At 36.9% G+C, this 20,266-nt stretch overlaps 1 protein-coding gene across 1 annotated transcript in view; it reads right to left on the bottom strand.

Annotated features, from left to right (window-relative positions):
- PRL-1 (PRL-1 phosphatase) overlaps positions 1-18,740 on the bottom strand; it is a 370,785-nt gene extending 352,045 nt beyond the window's left edge. Inside the window, exon 1 of the mRNA XM_069822445.1 lies at positions 18,601-18,740. The gene's annotated coding sequence lies outside the window, so the exon portion shown is untranslated. The remainder of the gene's footprint in view (positions 1-18,600) is intronic.
- Between the last annotated feature and the right edge of the window lie 1,526 nt (positions 18,741-20,266).

Genomic DNA, 20,266 nt, shown 5'->3' with positions numbered 1-20,266 from the left:
AAGATTCCCTGAACCGAAAGTGGATAGGTGCAATCCGCAGAGAGAATTTCTACCCTACATTGAATCATTGTGTGTTCAACTCATTTCTAAGATAGTAATTACCTTTCAATCTACGTTATTATACACTGTTATTGTCCTTATACTCTATATCATTCATTTTCTTCAAACAGCTGTTGTTTCAGTGCATACATGAATAATAAAATTATTTACCGAACTTAAACATACAGAAACTGCACAAATTATAAAAAAATATATTTTTTTTTATATAACTGATTGGAAGTAATTCCTGTCTTAGTTACGGATTAATGAAACATTTTCTTATGCTATTGCTGCTGCTACTGCTATTAAGTTATTACTACTACTATTCCTGCTACTGCTGCTACTACTTTTTTGACTTCATACATCAGTTTAACCTACAGATTGAATTAAAAAGTTGACATATTAATTCTTTTATTAACCGTGGTTATGAATGTTCACATTCAGAGTTCCCATGAAAATGATGCAAGTCTGAACACAGTACCTATGTCTGACAGCCAGGGTTGTCGGGTATCCCAATTTAGGCGGGATTCTCCCAATTTCCTGGTTGAGTCCCGATTAAAGGGAGTCGGGATTGACAAAAATCCCGATTTTACAGATATTAGCCTTGAACATACTTAAACAAATTAGTCTGTATTTCCTATTTTCCGATATTTTTATTTATATATTGACTCAAATGGTAACATTGTAAACACAGAGATAACCTGCGGATATTTAGTAAGTCTTTGAGGTAGCCCAGCTGATTGCCGTACGGTAACTCTACTCGCAAGATAATAGTTCCCCTAGTTCTACCACATTGTTGATTATTCCGTTCCGGTCCCTAGTCGCTGTTCTAGCAATTAGTAAACATTGTGTATTTCAAGTGCGTTCACTGGCAAGAAAGATAGCGTTTTGATATCGTACTTTACACTAATAACAGAGACATACAATTTCTGCGTTTTATAGTTTAGTGAACTATGTTTAAACATGGATTCATCGTCAGATAGTGAAACTGTTGCAGTACCGGTTCCAAAATTAATTTATTAGCAAACTGTTAAAACGTAGGCTATTCGCGGTTAGTAAAAGAAAAAATTATTGTAGTGTTCACTGTACTGTGTATCCTTCGTATTTTAGTGTTTCTCACGGAGGCGAATAGGCCTATTACATTAAAAAGCACGCGAACACTGCAGAAAACTGCTATAAATCTTATGATAGGCTAAACTGTTGACAAGTCTAATGTCTTGGGTAGCTTCTGATATCCCGACTTCCCTCGCAGAAAACCTAGCAACTCTGCTGACAGTAGAGGCACGGTATTAAATGTATCGCAAAAAAAGTATTGTTCCTTTAAACAAAACCATTTAGCTTTCGGATACGCAATACGACACGTATTCAAATAGCGGTTTCGAAATCCCGCGCGTTTTCTACCTACAAATGGCGGCTTTCTGCTGCTTCAATTTGGGAACATATGTCTCAGTTCTCCGCTACGGCGTGTAGGGGCTCGTCTACGACAGGCTGGCATAATTTAATATTAACTGAAAACATTCATTACTCATCTTTTAACAATTTTAAAGACATGAGGCAAAGGAATGGCAATATAACCATAATAATAATTACTTCCGTATGCAATCATCATGAAAATATTCACTAATTGACGCTAACGTTCAAGTCGCTGTTTGAGGCTTATGTTGGTAGAACTGATCCAAGTACAACATAATACATCATGGCGTCCGTTGCGGTGAAGTGCGAACATGAACGTCAACAATGGATATAAGTATTTTGACTTCCTAGAGACATAATATTAATGATAGATAATATACATACAAGATTATTCGTATTACTGACCAATAAAATAAATAAATAAATATTTTACTAATATTTTGATAGTGGTTTGATACTAGCGACATAGTTAGATTCATTGAGAACTAGACCTTACTGAGCTTGAATTTAGTACCAACAACATCAAAGGTGCCGACAAGAGTTGTCCCTACTGATTCTTCTTATACTGTGGCCAGTCAAGCAGCAGCTTCTTTAAGAAAACACCAGCCATGTTAACAGGTGGTGAACCGTCTGTCCCTGTCAATATTCTAACAGTAGTCAAAAGATTTGGGTGTGTGAGAACCTTGTCGCCAGCTCCCTGTGGCGATACCCAGAGATGAACAAAGGAAGATTTCTTTGAAAGGCCAGAACGCACAGTCGAAAAGGATCCCCTCTTATCCCCAACGTCGCACTGTGTGGTTCTTGTGGCTTTTCTCCTCATCACGCACAAAGTCCCTCGATCGCAGGCCTACAAGAGAATAGTTTGACATATGCAGAATCATGTTCAAACATGTCTGAGGCAATGAACTGCCAGATGATAGTGGCATGACCGTGGTGAGTTAAGACTGCAGATTTATCAGAGTTTGCCAAGGGCAAATTGTGTGGTAGGTGACATAACACTTCCATGCGTCCATTTCCAAAACAGAATACCTGTGATGTTCCCCACCACTTGGACTGGCCCCCAACTCCCCATATCAACCTTACTGAGCACCTGTGACATGCTGTGGAACGCAAGGCGGCAGCTAGATACATCGCCATCCTACATACCTATGGACAACCATACGAACAACGTATGTAGTTGAATACGAGGTCTACAGATACATTGTTGAATCCATGTCACAGTGGGTTAGATGCCGTTCTATGGGCGAAAGGAGGTTCAACACGGAACTACGCAGGTAGAAATAATTCAGTGACCACTAAATTGTAAGTAACGAGCAGTAAAAATGGGCATCATGAAACAGACAAATACTTTCGTAACAATTCAGTTTCTTTAGCATGTTTACAATTATATCATCCTTTACCGAAGAAAAATACAGTAATGCCAAGAAATGTAATGAGTTCTGGTCTATCAGCCTGATATCACACTCGGCGAAGATTCTTCTGCGAATAATGAATCAACATTTATATTCAAAGATGCAAGAACAGTTGGAAAAAGAGCAGTTTGGCTTCATGAAGTCCGCAGGCCCACATTCTTGTAAGTATCGTGATTTACAGTTGGTGCCATCTATCGATTCACACACAATACCCGGTCCCACGGAGTCCGCGATGAACACCTCTCCCCCCTTCCCCTGAGAGTTCTGTGGTGTAACTCTGAAAATATTGAGATTATGGTCCATGTTTATATAACTTTTTTGCTCAGAATTTCTTCAGAAATAAGCTCCGTAAGTGACGGTAACTCCTCGTGAATCACTCTGTATTAGCGTCGCCAGTGTGCCGGAATTTTGTCCCGCAGAAGTTCTTGTACATGCCATACTGACATAAGCCTGTCGCATTTAAGAATCACACTTAAATGCCATCGACCTGAACCGGAATCGAACCCGCAACCTCGGCCACAGAAAGCCAGCACTCCACCGAGCGCTACCAAGACCGACTACATCCTATATTGACCTGAAGGTCGAGTTACTGTAGATATCGTGATCTATTCAGCCACATAACACCTGGTCCGACGGAGTCTGCGATGAACTCCCTTCCGTCCACCTGAGAGTTCTGTAGCCTCCTCACATCAATGTCACCTCTATATAAAACATGATACTACATCCTGCTGCATCTTTAAACTATTTAAATAATGATAGGTGAAGCTGCATTTAATGAAACGAAATTATTCCGCGGTCCAAAGCTGAACGTTATCCTGCAATTATGCTTCAATTGGTTGAGGGAAGAAAACCTCGGAAAAACCGAACTTGTCTCAATCAGGATTTGAACCCGGTCCCGCTCATTTCACGATCAAACATGCTAACCGTTACTCCCAAGTGGTGGACTCAAGACCTTTTAATTTCTTACCGAAAATTATTATACACTATCTATCAAAAAGTAATTGGGGACTGTTTTTACCCTTTTAGAACCTCGTGGTATGCTCTCCACTAGTTTATGTAGGATATCCACTGAAATGCGTCGCCATTCCTCTTGCAACATGGCACTCAGTTGGACAATGGAAGTTGGCCCCATGTTTCGGCGGCTACTATGCAGTGGCATGCAGACAATAATGTTCACCGGTTGGACTGGTCTGCACAGAGTCCTGATCTCAATCCCATTGAGCACCTTTGAGACGAATTGGACCGGCGCACAGTGGTCTAAAATCCATATTTAGGAGGACAAATGGAGAAAAATGACATGTAAAAAAATGAAATTAAACCCTTAAATTATTTTTCCTATATAACTGAGTAACACTGAATTGATAATCTTAATCAGCGGAGGTGGCTGCATAGCGAGATAAGAAGCCGGTAACATGCCACATTTCGCCACCCAGCATTCTTACTCAGCAAGCGCCGCGAGTCTGCCGTTTTCCTTGTGCTGTAACTCTGTTGTAAGTGGTCGATTCCATTCATATTTGGTATCAACATGTCAAGTAGTTCTTTAGGTATGTAACACTGTTTGTTTTTGTTACATTTAATGTTATTATAGCATGTCAAATTAGCATGAATGGACACGGGACAAAATATAAACATAACCATTGAGTGCAGACTTTGCTAAGGCAGAGAAAAAAAAAACCCTTTCGTTCGTCCAAAAATGATTTTTTTTTTCACTTCCTCCACTATTTACCTCTATTTTAAATCTAGTCTTAAGGTGCGCAGATTTGCGGAAGTAATAATTTATGAGCACTATTCTTTCGAGGTGCAGTAGTGCAATTTTTCTCGGTTGCAGTTATTTCAATATCTGTGAACCGAATCTGCTTCCGCAGTGTAATTCAGGGAATTCAAGATAACAGCTTGTTAATTATGTACCAAATAAGCTTTCCGAGTGTCCAAAAGGTGCAATAGTACCTAAAATGTTACATTCCCTCCCCCATAAGATTTTGTCTAAATGCATCCCCCTGTAAGGGGCACTTCTGCTCATACCAACGTAAACAGAGTTTGTACACAAAACAAATGTACTAAGTGTAACTACTGTATAAAATTTCATAAAAATCTGTTAGATAGGGCAAAAGTTACTAATTTTGCCTAATTGCGCCCCCCTATAAGGGGTAGTTACACTTAGACCAACGTAATGAGAGCTTGTATACAAAACATACATGCTACCTGTAACTACTTTGTAAAATTTCATAAAAATCTGTTAAATAGGAGAAAAGTTACTAATTTTGTCTAATTGTGCCCCCTAAAAGGGGTAGTTCTCCTTATACCAACGTAATCAGAGCTTGTATACAAAACATATATGTTCCTTGTAACTGTTTTGCAAATTTCATACAAATCTATGAAATAGGAGAAAAGTTACTAATTTTGTTAATTGCGCCCCCCCCCTATAAGGGGTAGTTCCCCTTATACCAATATAACGAGAGCTTGTATACAAAACATACATGCTACCTGTAACTACTTTGTAAAATTTCATAAAAATCTGTTAAATAGGAGAAAAGTTACTAATTTTGTCTAATTGCGCCCCATAAGGGGTAGTTCCCCTTATACGAACGTAATCAGAGCTTGTATACAAAACATATATGCTACTTGTAACTGCTCTGTAAAATTTCATAAAAATCTGTTAAATAGGAGAAAAGTTACTAATTTTGTCTAATTGCGCCCCCACTATAAGGGGTAGTTCCCCTTATATCAACGTAACGAGAGCTTGTATACAAAACATATATGCTACCTGTAACTGCTGTGTAAAATTTCATAAAAATCTGTTAAATATGAGAAAAGTTACTAATTGTCTAATTTCGCCCCCTATAAGGGGTAGTTCCCCTTATACGAACGTAATCAGAGCTTGTATACAAAACATATATGCTACTTGTAACTGCTTTGTAAAATTTCATAAAAATCTGTCAGATAGGAGAAAAGTTCCTAATTTTGTCTAAATGCGCCCCCCTATAAGGGGTAGTTCCCCTTATACCAACGTAACGAGAGCTTGCATAGAAAACATATATGCTACCAGTAACTACTGTGTAAAATTTCATACAAATCTGTTAGGTAGCTGAAAAGTTATTAATATGTCCCGCTAAATTTGCATTCTAGACCACTGTGCGGCGATTGAGGTCTCGGGAGATGCGCCATCTTCTGCTGTCCAACTGAGTGCCATGTTGCAAGAAGAATGGCGACGTAATCCAGTGGATATCCTACACAAACTAGTGGAGAGCATCCTGACAGGGTGGCTGCTGTTATAGCAACAAGAGGTGGTACCACGAGGTTCTAAAGGAGCAAAAACAGTGCCGAATTACTTTTTGGTAGATAATCTCATATACAAAATTCTCGTATACAGCTTGCGCGTGTGTGTAGATATTGAAAATGACGAAGATCAGGCCAATAGTTCAGGGGAAATTGTTGTATACAACATTCCCAAAGACACTTCTTTCGTCTCTAAGGATACCTACTGAAAATTGGTATTTTCACGACAATCTTGAAATGTCTGCAACATAACGATACTTCCTCCTTATTGCAGTTAGTGGATCCAATTATGAAACGCTTAGAAACTTGTTAGCAAAGAAAATAATTTCAATAGCTTGACATTCATTTCTCTAAAGCAGGTCTATAGCGTTCTTAATAAAGCAAAAACACAAGTTTTAATATCACTCAAAGGCTCTTCTAGCTTATTGATCCAGATTCACAACATACATTTTAACTTCTTTCTGCTTTTGTGAAAATTCGAAACCAGACAGAAATGGAAACCATGTTGAAATTAATTATAGCGGCAGTGGTAACACGTGCGAACAAATACGTAATATGCAAATACATTTGACGTTCAGACGTCGCCTTGTAAGTGATTTGACATTTCAGATAACAAGAGTAAGTTATTTTAAGTAAAGTAGAAAAATATCTCTTTACAGTTGTTAACGAGCTGTATTTTTACACTTCTTACAACATGTGTTGAGGAAATCACACAATAGCCTGATTATATCGTTTGTTATCTAGTTTATAGCAGATCACTGTTATTCAATGACGTTATTTTTAGATGGCCATTCATTGCGGCTTACGTGTGGAAGAATTTTCTCTTCAACTTTTGACTTCATTCTTAATTTTAAAGTATTAAAATCATCCTGCATGTTACAAAAAATTGTAACTAGGCCTACTTATCTAGACTGAGACTGCTTCTTTTTTTTCCTTGATCAGTCACTGATAAATTACTCTAATTCTGAAATTAAGGCAAGTTATGGCTGAAATTTCATTTTCGTCAAAATCATCAATTTTTCACTTTCATGCTTAAAAATGCTCAATATTTTTTTCCCTGCATTAAATACCATCAATTTTGTCCTGCTACCAATTTTGAAGACCATGCAGTGCAGAGCCATTCTAAGGTCAGTTTATGATGTTATTTTCTCGCCTTCCATTTTTTTATATTTTCGCATGTATAAAATGTTCCTTACGATACATATTTTGACGTGACACCTTGCAACTTTCTGGATATGCTCATAAACATACGAATAATTGAATCTACGGTGGGTTTTTGTTTAAATTATACAATATATTGGAGTTTGGTGAATTTTTCACGTTAAAAAAATGAAAATTACAACGGAAGGAGCATTATATATGTAACGATAAAAAATAATTAAGGGGGTATGTACACCTTTCGCTAGTATAAATTTATTAAGTTAAAAGTTTAATTTCTACATAATACGAATTAATTTTGTGCTGGAATTCAGTATAGTGATTAGAGAATACTTCTTGATTAAAAAACAATTATTGGAATGCAAATAACTTTTATTGAAATAACTACTGAAGCTTTCCTGGCGACGTCTCGCAGGTTTTGGTGTCTCCTGACTGCCTGGTATATTTTTAATTTACGAGGTGCAATTTGTACAAGGAACTTTAGTTTCCCAGATATCTTGTACAACTATTTTGAATACATTTAATGCTTTCTTCTGTATTTTATCCATAATGAATGTGTTAAACACTGCCTTTAGCACTGTTTTATCATTAATAATTCTTTATGTAAAAAATCACAATTCGTGACAAAAAATATCTTATTTAAATATTCAGCTGGTAATTTATAGTTCGCAAAGGAATTTTAAAATGTTACATTTGTTCGAATCAAATTTCTGCACATTTAGAGGACAAAACTAAAATTCTTTCAATCATTTATTACCATAATACACTGCTTTCTTAAACTGACTGAGCATATTGGGAATTAAATCAATGGCTTTCCCAAAACACGCTATGAAATATTTCGTATAAAACAATTTTTATCTGGAAAAGAAAAGAAAACGAGGAGTATTGTATATTATATATGATAAAATGTTTAAAGAGATTGCTCCAAAAATATAGAAGGTGAAAATTTTAGCCCTAATACATTATATGTGACTACCGTAAAAATGTACACCTTAGAAAATTGTATTTCCATTGCTGGTGAGACATGTAAAAACTACCTAGAAATTAAGTAAAGAAAAGGGACGAGAAAACCATTTGTCCTACGTATTGGGGTTGTTGCAATACGGCAAAATTCCTGTGACTAACCGATGAATAACCAACCATAGGCGAGATATCTCAAGTGAAAGAACACACAATCGTGAAGTCTCGCTATCTTCACGATACTTCGGGAATGACAGATCAAACGGCCCATGAAGATGAAGACAAAATAGATGAGAATTATTACGAAGATGAAAATAAAGAAGACGGAGATAAAGATGAAAATAAGGACCAAGATGATATGAGATCATTATTTTGAAGAACACAAACAGGAAGGCAAAGAAAAGATAAAGATTTCGAAGACGAAAAGATTAACCTTTTGTTAAATGTCTAGTAATTTATGTTCAGGTGCATTCTTTGTATCTTATAGTTGCCTGCAGCTCTTCTATTATGTCTTGCAAAGAAGCGTTGGCCGAGTTTGGGAAAGACACCTGCCAGACCGCTGTCACTCCGATTCGATAGTGCTAAAGTGTACTAAAGACGACACCAATATCGCTAAGGATTTAAGTCAGTGATGTCAAAGCAAGCGCATTTTTCTGACCTTGACGTCATGCGCGGGCAGCAAGCGCTAAGTATGGAAAGAGAAACGGTTGTGTATATGAATAAGCAACCTGTTGGATTAAGAAAACAGTGATACACAAACTTCAAACGGAACGCGAAATTTTATGTCTTTATTTTTATATGGCTTCTTTCTGTTTAATATTATCTATATTGTCTGTAAAACAAAAGTACTAACACTGATTTCTTAATATTGCACTTGTGTTTTAAATCTTAATAACATAATAGAGAGTTAAGAAGGAATATTCACTTAAATTCCATAGTAGTATAATATTATACTGTATTAAGTTGATGAAACACATCATTCATAAAGAAAGTGATATTCCAAAGAAAGAGATTGAGTATAACATAAGTTGGAATTTATATTGATGGTATCTTTAGCCTTACAAAAGTAATCAATAAACTAATCAAAACAATATTACAGTACAAAGCAAAGTTACCTAGGTACTGTATCTGTTTTAAGTGTAACTAATATTACATAACAAAACTCTTATCGCATTATGCTTTTAAGGTGATATTTGTGAGCAACTTCCTATCATCAGAATATTAAATGATTTTCTCGAAATCTGCTGAAGCTATAGTGCTAACATTTTTACAACACATGGGCACATATCTTTTGCTTATGATGTAACAGTAGTTGCTTTGTTAATTCATTTCCTTACAAACAATTCCCAAGCGAATATTTTCAAAATTTTCAATACACTATCTTCAGTAATACGTATATACGGTATATTATATTTACGAAAACATTCTGTAAGGCTGATAAATAAATAGGCCTATACTTGAAAATTTCACTTTCCTACACGAAAAGTTGAGAAAATATTTATTTTGAATAAAAAAATCAAACTTGTGAAAAATGAGCATTAAAATTAAAACTTACATTCTTATAATGCACTTATACTTCTCAGACAAATCTAAAAATTAACATGGATACAGTTTTAATAAGTTCTCTTCCCTTTATCTATTGAATCAGTGCTGGCCATCCCTGAATATAGCTCGACCAAGCGGCATATACCACCTCTTTCGTATGTCTCTTTCCTTTCCGCTGTAAAGCGCTCAGGCTCTCCTGGGCTCTAAAGCGCGCGCTTGCTCCTGTGGGCATCAATTGACATGCCTGATTTAAGTTATACAAGCTTAACGTTGTTATAATAGTGTGCAAACTATTTCAGAGATTAGCAAATGAGCAGACATTCTGAGAACAGACGCTGCTCACAAGGAAGGGTCCAGGTGGTAGTCGCTGATATTTGAATGGGACTACTTTATTTGTGTTTTATAACAGAAGGAAAGAGGTACGGCTCGATTTGAGATGCTATGAAATATGAGGAGCTTTTTTTCAAAAGTTAATATCTCCAGTTTTTTTAATTTCACAGGAAGAACAGAAAACTGTATTCGTTGTTAAAATTCACCCTTTTTCATCGAAAAAGGTGCACAACTATAAAATTTTGTTTCTAAAGTTTTGATTAGGCAATTTTTTTCACTGTTCTTTAATAATAATAATAATAATAATAATAATAATAATAATAATAATAATAATAATAATAAAATATACTACAAAATTTAAAATACCAATAATGTAAATTGTAAACAATTTTAATAATGACCCCCTTTAATTAAATTCTGCGTACGCCACTGTCGCTATTCAATATGATTTAATGGTAAATTTAAAAAATCGATTGAAAACTATGACGTTATTGATGACATGTCATTAGGTACATTGGCGTTCAAAGATACCTGACCCCTACCAATCGATAATTTGTTCGTGTAAATATGGCTTCTTAAGTTATTACTTCTATAAATAGGCTAGATGGCTCCAATACCACATGAATATACCAGCATTATAGAATTCAAAATTTCACTCCCTCTCTAATGACTGTAAAAAGCACTATACTTAGCTGAAACTTCTGATACTGTGAATTACGAGAAAAATGTATATTTAATCTACATAACAATTTCTCTCCCCTCCCCTGACACTTTGTACCGATCCCAATGATATTGCCACCTATTGAAGAACTAGAAGTTTATCAATTTATTATATCTTTGGTTCTAACTTATCTCGTGGTTAGAAAGTTCGCTTACATAATCAGAAAATTCTAGGCTAGATATCTTTGAAATGTCAATGTACTCGGTTTTTTTAGTAGGTTATTTTACGACGCTTTATCAACACAATGTACTCGTACATTGTCATTTAGTTGTATCTTTGGTTCTGACATCCCGCGGTTACAAAATTCGCTTACACGATCAAAAAATTCTAGACTATAGATATCTTTGAAAATCAGTAGTTTTTTTACATTCATTGGAGGGGAATGAAATACTTAATTTTATAATGCAGGTTAAGTATGTGTGTATGTATAGCCATCTATTCATAGAATAACTAAAGAAGCCACATTTACACGAACAAATTATCGATCACTATCGATTAGTATGGGTCAGGTATTTTCGAACGCTAGTGTATGTTGTAATATGGTAGTATTATAATCGATAGATCGAGTCGTGCGGTATATCGCAGTGTTTTGACATTTGAAAGTTCGTTCATTGAGTTGTACACGGCACTAGGATGTTCTGCTGAGCTTACGATCGACCGATTACTTGGTTCAGTTTAGCTCACAATTTGAGGAATGTAGAGAGTTGTTTAACTTCCTGAAGGCTTTATGGAATTAATGCATCGTAGTGTGTGTAGTTTGCGGAGGTAAGTGTAGGCCTAAGGTAAAGAGGAGAAACTAGCGCTGAGGTAGTTCCGTTGATTTTGGAAATAGAAATTGTTGAATGTCGTTTTTTTTTCTTTCTTTTTTTTTTTAAATAGATTAAGAAGTTATGGATTTTATACAGGGTGTATCTAAATTGGTGTCAAATATTTCGGGGACGTGTTCTTAACATCAAAACAATTAAAAAAGTTAATGAGAACATGGGTCTGAAAACCATTCGTTAGGGAGTTATTAAAGGATTTGTCCCTTCATTGACCGCTGATTGTTTGATGGTTTTTTGTTTGTTTGTATTTTGTAGAGCAAAGAAATCAGAAGGAAATGTTTTTGTGAGTGAACAGAGCGAAATGATTTGCATCATTTAATTGATGATGTACTGTACTTCTGGACGTCATCCAACGAATGTGTTTTAACACGATGCTGCTCCAGCTCATTTCAGTCTGATAGTAATTTTTTAATGATCGATTTCCTCAAAGATGTATTGGTCGAAGGGGATTCATTGCATGGCCTGCTCGATCGCCTGATTTGAATCCAATGGATTTCTTCGTCTGGGGACATTTAAAGTCCCTGGTTTATGCGACTCCTGTACTTAATGTTGATATTCTGAGAGCGTATCCAAATGGATTTCACGAAATACGAAACACTCCAGGAATTTTCAACAGAGTACGCCAGAGCATGTAACGCAGGTTTAGGGTATACATCGAATCAAGAGGAAGCCACTTCGAGCAATTTTTGTAACATTAAATTTTGTCTTGTAACTCTGAAATAAATTATTTTGAGACCAATGTTAATATGAACTTTTTGTAATGTTTTGGTGTTAGGAACACGTCCCCGAAATATTTGACACCAATTTAGATACACCCTGTAGAAAGACATTGAAGAAACGGAAATTGTTCGGAAATATAGTGAATTAGCCTACGTGTGAAATGAGAGATGCGTGGTGGTGGTGCAAACGGTGTGGTTTATAGTGAAGGAAAGGAACGTAGGGTTATAAACCACACGATACGATGTAATGTGAAGAAGGAAAAACTTGTATTAATCCAATCACCACTGAAAAATAGTGAAGCGCAATAAATAATAACGAAGTAAACACATAGTTTTCATAATGTAACTTCGTTTCTACATACGCCATTACGCTAGCCAGTATTGACAACATCACTAAACAAAAATCACCTGTATGATTTGAGGCTTTCTCGGCGTTGGTTCGCTAATATGTTTTCGCGGGATATCAGCCGAGTTAAGATTTTGGAATGCTCCAAGCTTTCGACTGCTATCTCTGCAGCCATCTTCAGGGAAGTGATGTCCGAACAGAAAGTCGAAAGGTTATATAGATGTGGCTGTCTCAGGTGAAACGGGATTGGTTGGCCAACCAATCCCGTTTCAGGAGTCATCTACGTCAGGTTAAAGACAGTCAGGGCTTAAGGACTCCAGGGATTTACAAGATTCCATGCGAGTGTGGCGAAGTATACATAGGGCAGACTGGCCGCACAATAGAAGACAGAATCAAAGAACATAAGAGGAACCTGAGGCTGTATTACCCGGAAAAATCTGCAGTGGCGCAACACCGGCCTTAGACCAACTCAGGCCCTCTTACAATCAAGGTCATGAAGATCACGGACCGAGGACGGCAACCGATTCCAACCGGCGGAACAGGGCTCGCCGCCCGCCAAACTTCACGCAGTAATCCCGGGAGGGGCGGAGCTTACGAGCGATGACAATTCCCGGCCCCGGATTGGCCGATCCGCCAACCAATCCCGTTTCACCTGAGACAGCCACATCTATATAACCTTTCGACTTTCTGTTCGGACATCACTTCCCTGAAGATGGCTGCAGAGATAGCAGTCGAAAGCTTGGAGCATTCCAAAATCTTAACTCGGCTGATATCCCGCGAAAACATATTGGGGAAAAATCACCTGGCTATGAAAATCCTGAACAGATTAGTATATGCAAGGCATAACAAAATCCTAAACTAACCTAACCTGTCACAGATTCGTATATACAAGGCATAGCGTGAAACTCTCGTAATGCCACCAAAATTACGTTGATATGACTGGTAAGACAGCCGAACGAAGATGCATAAGCGGAGTAAAAAGGGAACTACCTTAGCGCTAGTTTCACCTGAAAAATATATGGTTTAATTCTTGTAAGTTTCTTATTCAACATAATATTGCATTGATCTATTCGTAGCTGTATAGTTTAGTGTACATTGGAAGTCGCGTATTCTGAAGTTGACTTAATGTTAGTATACTCCATTTTATTTCATGAAGTGCAGTTCGGTGGCTCCTTTGAACACTCACTTACAGATTATGACTTCCTACACAAACACCTCTGACAATTCATTCTGTCCCCTCGTCCCAACATTGCACAGTTGCCACAATCCTGGTGACCCTCGAAATGAGACAGTGAGACTGAAGGGATTCTTGGAATTCGGAAAAGATGCGGCAACTCTGCCTCCACGTGGATTTGACGAGAGCCTGTCAATTCTTCTGAACGAGGGTTGTGATTGGTTACTGACAGGAGAAGACAAGATTTCCGTCACAGTAAGGGAGACATTTATTTATGACAACCAATTAGTAGTGGGCAGTAGAAGGTCTGTCGGCAAAGTCCTTTCTGTGAAACTGCACTCCATGAAATAAAATACTGGGTGTTCATTTCAAAGTGTGTCATGACGTCACTGTTGATGAGTCAGCGATTTGAAGCGAGTTTCAGCTTTTGTGTCAGAGAAGTTGCCTATTAATCAAGGCGTTCAATCTGAACCTGAGAACGTGTACGGTATAACTTGAACGTCGTAGCAACAGATGGCGGTCTGTACGGTCCGTGTGCTACCATAACCTCTTTCGAACTGTGTTTTGCGCGGCCAAGTCGTACGCAGGGTATTTGTTATCATTCCACAATATAAATCAAATGCTCCGTGTCCATGTTGACCGTCGAAGTTAATGTCAACAAATACATAAGTAATCGTCTTAACCCTCTCCCCATATCCTGACAGTAAGAAAAAACTCACCTCAGTACATGTTTCGAAACAGTTCACATTCCTGCCACTACCGCCGTTACCGTACGTAACGGTAAGTACTCTTCTGAATGAACGCCGTACTTGCTAGGCAACTTCTCTGGCACATAAGTAATACACCTCTGCGGAAGTGTAGGAAGATTGAATTCTCTAGGCTCATCAACTAGCCACGTGACGGCATACAGCGAGCCATCACACACTTTGAACTGAGCACCAGTAGAGTAAAAATTAAAACATTGTTTCTTATGTTCTGCTTAATTGTGTACTTCTCTTTACAGAACATGTTCAAAAAGTTCACAGTTAACTTGAATGCACTTTGCAGCTACTGTGTTGCTGATCTGTGCTGATTCGGACATTCCCTTACTTGAGCATAAGCATGTAAAATGCGAGTGAGAAGTTTCCAGTTTGCGCTTGAAGACTTCGCTCTTAAAGCAACCCCCTACACATTAATCCAATGGAGTAAGACTGGGTGGCCAAGAAATGACTCCACCGCGACCGAGCCAACGCCCAGGATACATTTCATTGTTCATACTACAACCTAATGTCGTTTTGGTTTTGTCCGCATATGAGTGCTGATGAAGGACATGAGACTGACGCCCGTGATTTTTAAGCAGCTATATGTCAGATACTGTCAGGAACAGGGCATATGTTGAAGCAGTAATTAGGAGAGGGAGAGACCGATTTAATAGCGAAGTGATATCTCCATATTTTTGTGACATGTAATCGCGGGGATGTTCTGGCGACTTGGTTAGAATTAGCTTCCCACGCAGGTATTCCTCTCGTCACTTGTCAGTATCGGACAGATTTAGGGCCACTTTGTGCGGGATTGTATATAGACACTCGGCGATGCGTAAAATCCTAAAGTTGGACTGGACCCGTGGGAAAGATACTGCCAAGCTTGGGTTTTCCAAAGAACGGGTATTCTTGTTAGATATACAAACTAATTAGATGTTATGGGAAATCCAAAGTTTAAATTTAGAGATGACGTATTTCGCGCCCAATAAGGAGAGATCTTGGTTTAGCTTATGAGGTCACTTTGGACCAATAGAGAGTGGATTTTAGGCCTGTTAAGTGACGTAGTTTTTAACCAATAGGATAGTTAGTTTTAGCGTAGGATAGGTTTTTATAAATAAGGGTGACGGGGAGCGGAGATAAGGACAACATCTCATCGTGTCGGCGGCCCTACATACAGGGCACAATCACTACTCCTTTTCGTGTCGACGGCCCTACATACAGGGCAGAATAACTACTTCGTTTCGTGTCGACAGGATAACTACTTTTCTTCGTGTAGACGGCGCGACATCTTTTTTTCGTGTCGGCGGCCCAACTTAATAGTCTTTCTTCCGGCGAAGACTCGATAGTTAGAACTTTGTCATCGGCGAGACCACTCGTCAACGTTTAGGAGCTTCGATCATAGTGTACTGGGCAGAGTATTGAATTTATAGTATCGGATAGAGCTTATTCAGAGCTGCCATAGAGTCGATGCAGAAGTGCGACCAACGATTGAATTATAAGTCAGCCGGAAATACATACTCTAGGGTTTACCAAGTGAATACGACAATAAACTTATAGTTTTGGAGTTTACACTGCCTTTTATATAAGTAGCCGGCTTGGTATTATTCCCGACATCATCCTACACCACAACCGTACCTCGGCTACCCTGAGTGAATCTCACGCAACACCGAGACGCACCCACCCTCAATGTTCATACAATTTTTTTTTGTTCAGAATCACCAATATTATCACCCCTCGAAACATGTAGGCCTGCCTTTCCTCCTGATTCACCCTGTATCTTCCTGATACATATCAATACTTGTAACGTCAATCGGTGGTCACGTTTTTGTTGTAACGATTATACCTAGTTACAATTATTTTTAGCCATATATCGACATCGATACATTTCTACCACAATCACCCACAGTGAATAAATTTTAAGCCATAAAATGACTTTTAATTAGAACTGAAATTCAAATTAGCCTACTAATCTTTTTATCGCCATCAACAAACTCGAGATGTGACAATTGACAATGTTGTTATATACTCCACGTGGAGATGACATCGGGACATCAGTATGCTAACATCATTGATAGACATGTTACCTCTTCTTGTGACTGGAGCGGCATGTGAGAAGACCTGATCTCTTCAAAGGAAAGCGTCTTCTTCGACACCGCCTGGGTCTTAATTGAACGCTGGGACTATATAATAAGGACGGTAATTAAGCTGTACGAAGAGAAATAGGAGAAAATTGAAAATGTAGTGGAAAAGGACAAAGTGAGTAAATAAGAGGAATGGAAAGATGACACAGGCATAGAGAGGGAAGAGGGGGGGGGAATGGCAAGCGGAGAAAGAATAAACAGTAGGTAGAGAGAGTGGGATAAATATAAACAGAAAAAGAGAAAAGATAAGATAGAAAAGAACAGAAGAAAAATGAGCTGAAAAGACAGTGAGGAAAAGGGTTGAACGAATAAGAAGGAAAAAAATCGTCCTTTTAAAATGTGTGTTTTTGTTTAGTATAGCCTACGTATTCAGTATTTTTCACAATGTCATATTGCTATAAATTTGTATGCTAAACGTATGGAAAAACAATATTTAAAAAAGTAACCCACCAACTAATAAAAATATAATTACTACTTTCATGTAAACAATACAATCGAACGTCGGTAAACGTCTAAATGGTGTATGTATTTCAGTCAAATGGAGAGTTTTTCTTTTGTTTTAATCATTTGAGTACCGATATATGACATCATATAGTTAAGAATTGCTTTTATCGTCCTCCTTACTCCAATTATGTTAAATTTAACGACATACGATGCTTCTGAAACCACCATTCCCTTGACAATCACTGTAGTACCGTATCTGTACATGAATACAATGGGATGGGTACACACGTATGTCTATGTAACAATACAAGGGCTACCGTACGTAACTTGCAGTGTGATAAAACGGAACAGTAATAGTCAGCCTCGGTAATGTGCATCACAAATTTGGTCCATGGCAAATCATTTTGGTATTCCATCTGTACTGTATTTTTAGTCCTAGGAAAATGTCTTGTATTCACTGATTTATAGTATTATTGTGGTTCGTTGTAGGACAGACGATAAAATTTCTGATAGGCTTACTAACGACTTACTCAGGGGCATTTATTTGAAAATGCAAAAGGCAAAACATGAAGAGGATTCATAATTAGTTTCACTTAAACATGTGAACAGATCATAATGTGGCGTTAAACCTGTAAATACAATACAAATTCTATCTAAATAAATCTTACAAATATTTGGATTATGCAGGCTAAGTAGCTATAAACAAACACGGATTATTCAAGAACGAATTAATTATAGTGAACAGTAATAGCGCACATAAAATCTTCAGATTGATGGACATTAATAAATTCATCTCCATTCCCACATAAATACTACTGTTTTAATAGTAAACTGAGTAAAATAAAACATAAGAATGTCATACAATTAGTGTGACGTGAAAACAAAACAAATGCTACAAATTGTTGTTTCGCGATGTAAATAAAGTAAACTCTTACATTAATGGAAATACCGAATAATATAATAAAAATGTATATCACATTTAATATATTTTTCATTCATATGTTTCAATTTAAAGATGCATCTAAATTCCCAATACCAGGCTTGACAAGATTTGCTAGGTGGCTGACATTTTGGATAGGTCTAGGCACTACAAATAATAAAATATTTCAAGCAACGTAAAATTTCCGAACTACGAATAAATAACCTATAAAAATACAAAAGTGAAGAAACAAAACTGATTAAACACAACTATTTTATTCCAGTAGGGGAGAAATTTCACTACTGAACAATATTCTATTCGCGATGCATACCGAGACCGCCTCTCCCTTCAATTCATTCGCTTTTGAGAAAGGTTATGTGGGTCACTCGGGACTTCTCTAATTAATCTATTAATAAAGTTACAATTTTAAATCACTTACCACAAGAGCCATACACATTGAATACGGATTGAACGGGTAGAGCCGTAATCCGTGGAACCAGAGAAAAATACACTCCCACTAGCTAACAGGACCAACTGGTAACTGAGCCAAGATGGACGACGGGCGGGTTAAAGCATTGAAGGAAATGACGTCACACTAGCAATTTAATGTTGCGATGTTTGATTGGCTGGAGGATTAAATTTCACCTTCTTGCATCACAATGGCTCGTCTCTCAAATTGATTTCTGTATTTGATGACAATATATTTCACATATGATCACATCTTTTACAATCAAAAACTTAGAATAACGAATTGTGTACTCTAAACGTCAAAAAACTGACAGACTGGAGAAAACCTGTTCTGAAATAATTTCTCCCCTTTTAAGCAATTTATATGAAGAGATTCAATATTTGCAATCCAACAATATATTATTATATACATTTATATTCTTATATGAGGTCTCGCCATCCTCATTGAATAATCAATGACTATAAGTAGCCATACTGTAAATATCTATTAATTTGAGAAAAATTCGTTCCGGCAACGGGAATCGAACTCAGGACCTCTCAGCTGTGCGTGCTGAGCGCTCTTTCCATCTGAGCTATTGAAAATTAAAATTAAATTATGATTTATTTAACGACCCTCGCAACATGAAAGGAATATGATGATCAGATGTATAAAGCATTTAACTGTGTATAGTACTGATAAATCATTAAAGTTTCATGATAAGGCTGTTCAGTTAGGATATACATGCTTCAAACATGACAATGTTGAAGCTGAAAAGTTTGCATTTTGATTTATAGTATCAGTTTTCTTTTTCAAAAGGGACACAAAGGATGAAACTTCTCTTTTGCCAATATTGCTGAATAAACAATAAAAATAAATAAATAGTGACTATTGCTCCAATAGCACAGTATATTCATTCGCGTCAAGAGAACTTAATATCAATTTTATGAGAAAACAAGGTATATTGTATAATAATGTGCATAGCTATTTTTATGTGCTATCTACAACAATGCTGTATAGGATATCTGTTTTTGTTTTAACAGTATATCTGTACTGTATATGAATATAGCAAATAAATAGGCCTACTCGTGTACAAAACCTCTTATGGCGACATCAACTGGGGTTGGGATTTCACAAGTATTGCACAACTAGATCATGACTATATTTGTAAAAACATTTAACTCGATGGTAAAATATGTGTAAGAAGACACAAATTTGATTCAACAAGATATAATTTGTATAGTTTTTCTACAAATTCAGACACACACCAGCACAATACAAGAAATAAAGATAGTATTTTTATTGAAAGTTTTAACACAATTATTCTATATAAAAACAGTTTCATTCATGCTGCTTGTCTTATGTATAATGGCCTACCAAATTATTTTAAAGAAAATAATATCTGCACATCAAAAATTTATGAAAGCCTTTACAAAATTTTAATATAAAAAAAACTGCTTTTACAGTATGAATGAATTTATTGAAAATTGCCTTGAGAAAAAGAAGGCCTTACTTAAAAAATTTTACTTTCTCTTTTCCAGATCCTGACTTCGAGAAGGATGTCTTCTCATGAAGGATGCATTGGTTGAAATTAACTCCAGACTCTAAATGAAATGCGATTTGTCTTGTAAAGTGTTATATCTGTTCTTGTGGTTATTTG

Source organism: Periplaneta americana, chromosome 3 (assembly GCF_040183065.1).
Source record: "Periplaneta americana isolate PAMFEO1 chromosome 3, P.americana_PAMFEO1_priV1, whole genome shotgun sequence".
NCBI classification, from domain to species: Eukaryota; Metazoa; Arthropoda; class Insecta; order Blattodea; family Blattidae; genus Periplaneta; species Periplaneta americana.
Note: the sequence above shows the minus strand (reverse complement) of the source record. Positions and strands in the feature narration are given on the sequence as shown.